Source organism: Oryzias melastigma, linkage group LG18 (genome assembly GCF_002922805.2).
Source record: "Oryzias melastigma strain HK-1 linkage group LG18, ASM292280v2, whole genome shotgun sequence".
Classification (NCBI taxonomy): domain Eukaryota; kingdom Metazoa; phylum Chordata; class Actinopteri; order Beloniformes; family Adrianichthyidae; genus Oryzias; species Oryzias melastigma.
The window spans coordinates 23,744,353-23,747,597 of NC_050529.1; the positions used below are offsets into that span (position 1 = coordinate 23,744,353).

The 3,245-nt window shown below is 33.4% G+C and overlaps 1 long non-coding RNA gene across 1 annotated transcript; it reads right to left on the reverse strand.

Moving 5' to 3' along the window:
• Positions 1-633: 633 nt before the first annotated feature.
• Positions 634-1,127, reverse strand: LOC118600013. Its single transcript, XR_004949577.1, has 2 exons — positions 1,004-1,127; positions 634-806 (listed from the first exon to the last, which is right to left on the reverse strand). It is a non-coding gene; the product is annotated as an uncharacterized LOC118600013 (long non-coding RNA).
• Between the last annotated feature and the right edge of the window lie 2,118 nt (positions 1,128-3,245).

Consider the following 3,245-nt stretch of genomic DNA (forward strand, 5'->3'; position numbering starts at 1 on the left):
ACTTACTAATCTTAAACTTACTGTTCTACTACACAACAATTATGGCTGAAATTTACTTTTCTTTTTGTATTACATAAATATTTATCATACTTGTTCTAAAATTGTTAAGAAATTTCTAAGGATTTTAAAACATAAGACTTTTGATTAAATGTTATTTGTAAGTTTTGTTCAAGACATATTAATTCTAACTGACCGATACCACTTGTTATTTTTGAAAACATAATACTACAGTTTCCAAACCTTCTACTTTAACGTTTTTCATGCCAGCCTAACTACAGTCAAAATATTTTTTAAGTCACCATCTGTATTTTATTTTCTGCCATAATCTTTGTTGTAGTAGAACAATGAGCTCATCATTAATCAGTACAGAAAGTTTGGTGACTCTAGCTTTAATATCTTCAGAACTATTAAGCATTTTAGGCTAAATATGATCCATACTCGTGCAAAAAAATCAGACAAATTAATAAAATAAATCTTTGCCATGATCTTTGTTGTAGTTGACACGTAAACTCATCATTAGTCAGTACAGAAAGTTTGGTGACTCAAACCTTAATATTCCTAGAGCTATTCAGCATATTTTTCATGCTTGATATCTATTAAAATTGTTAAAATCAAAATAATAATATATCTATATTCAAAATCTTTATTGTAGCACAAATATGGTGACGAATCTCTATCAGTAGTTCACATAAAAGTCGATATTTATTTGTTTCTGAGAGGTTATTGACTTTTACAGAATGGCCTTCTCTGGAAGCTTGCACTTTGTAGACGGTCCCTTAGCAGCCGTCTCGCTGCCGTCTCTCCATCTGCAGCCCGATGAGAACACTTTTCATTAAGCGGGTAAAAAACAATCTTTTTTCTTTCGAAATAGTTGTGTAGGCGACTCTCTGTGTTGATACAAGACGATTGAGATACTTGCTGTCATATTTGAATGTTTTTCTGAAGAGCTATTGATTCCGGAAGTGCGAATCTGTGAATATATTTCTAACTTTACCGAACTAACAATTGCCCCGGTCCCCGTAGTTCGGTCAAAATAGCACGAATCATCTCATGAAGTGGAGAGTAGTTACTTCTTCTAAACAGTCCGGCATTTTTTAAATGCGTTTTCAATGTCCGCATACTAATAAAAGTTTAAAAGCCCTACGTCATTCATGACGTATAGTTCATCACATCCGGTTTCTCAAATCGATCGAGATTTAAGTTAAGCTGTCTAGTGCTCACACTAAATTTAAACATACATAAATATTCAAGCAAATCTTTAGGTGAATATGACAATTATAAATGAATTAAATTAAATAGGAATATTCAGATGAATATGTAATATTAAAACACAATAAAGTCTCTGTCAGTTTGTCGCCAACAACTATCAGAATATGTGTGTGCCAACAACCAAAAACGTTGCATGTTCATTCTAGATTCTGTTTGCGTGGAGAAAAATAAGGTGCTACTTTAAATCTTGTACATTTATGACTTTTTTATCTCGTAAATGTATTCAAGTCGAGGGGAGCCTACAGTCCAGCGAATATTTGCCGTGAGCTGAAGCAGGCCGACCAAACTGTGAAAAGAGTCGTGGATTTCATCAGGTAAACTGAATGTCTAAAATATTTTAAATGTTTGGAAGTTTATTTTTTTGATTTACAGTTTATTCATGTTTTAATCATTGATGGCGGCCTGCAGGATCTCCGCAGATCCTGTTGATGAAGCAGCTGTTCACTTTCATTCATGTATTCCTCCGCGACAGACCAGATCTCCTCCAACTCTGTGATGCTTCTGTCTGAAGAGGACGAGTTTTCTGAGTTTTGGGTGTTTTTGTGCTAATGTAACAGACTTTTGTCATTCCTCAATGTTGTTTTGTGTTGAAACGGGACGTTTTATTTGGTGAAAGGGGCATCCGGAGCTCTGTTTACATTCTACTTTGGTTTCTGCGCATGACAAAGACATGACGTAAGGTGGTGAAAGGGCTTCTGGGAAATGAAAGGCAAAATAAAGTGACGGTCCTGATAAACATGTGTCTCTGAGCTCTTTATTTACATATGAAACTCCGCACTACCGACACCGAACCAGGAAATCATTTGATTTCGAATCTCCTAAAGGTTCAGAATTTCTTTGTTTTTATCACTGATCTGGAATTAAATCTTCACAAGATACTCCAGGTCTTCGTCTTCGAGCACGGCTCTGATAAACAGACAACTTTGGTTCTTTTCTCATTAAGTTACGACTTTAAATCTCGTAGATTTACTAGTTTTTTTTCTCGTAAATTTACAAGATTAAAGGTCATAAACATAGCCTATGACTTTTAAAGTCATAAATATACGGCTTTATTCTTGTAATTTAGCAGTTATTACTTTTTTCTCGCAAACTTACAAGATTTAAAGTCGTAATTTTTAAAATAATGTGTGTGTGCATATCACTAAGCTTAGCCCAAGAAAAGGCTTACAGTTAGTTTTCTTTGTTTTTAATAGGGCCGGTAATAGATTAAAAAAATTAACAAATTATTCACAAACCTGGGGAAAAAATGAATCACAATTAATTGCGGTTCATTTTTTTATTCACAGAATTTCCTGACCACTTATTATTTGCAAATAATCACCAAATTAAATTTAAATAACAACAACACACAAGACTATTGATCAGATAGTCTGCTTTTTGTGAAAAAGTAATCTAAACAAAAACATCAAGAGTAAATCCCTAAAAACCAATTTCATATTTATTTCTTTTGTAAATAACAATGGTATAAGTGGGAAAATGACCCAATGAAGTGCTTTAATGTACGGATGACTACACCGCTTAGGGGAAGTGAAGGACTGCTGCTCCGAGAAGTACGATTAATTTGTGTAAATAAATATTAACTTATTAATCATAATTTTTTAATATTGTGCGTTAATGTGTCCACATGCACGGTCCTAGTTTTTAAAAGTTTTTTTTAAATCTGGAATAAAAATATTTATTGCAACCAGAACCACGTTTTGGCCTTTGAGTAGAATCTGCATGTTCTAGTCAGGACTGCCTCCAGGTTCCCCGCCCTGGACCCCATGTATCGGGATGGTTTATTTATTTATTTTTGTGTTGTCTGCTGTACAGGTACTTGGTAGTTTTTACTTATTAGTAAAATAAACCTACTATGTCTCAATCCAAAATGTATTTTCCAAGATCAGTTATTTATTTATATTTAGAAAGAATTTAATAATTTAATCAATTGGTTATGCTCGATTAAATGAATAACTTGGATAAAGTAATCTTTAGAC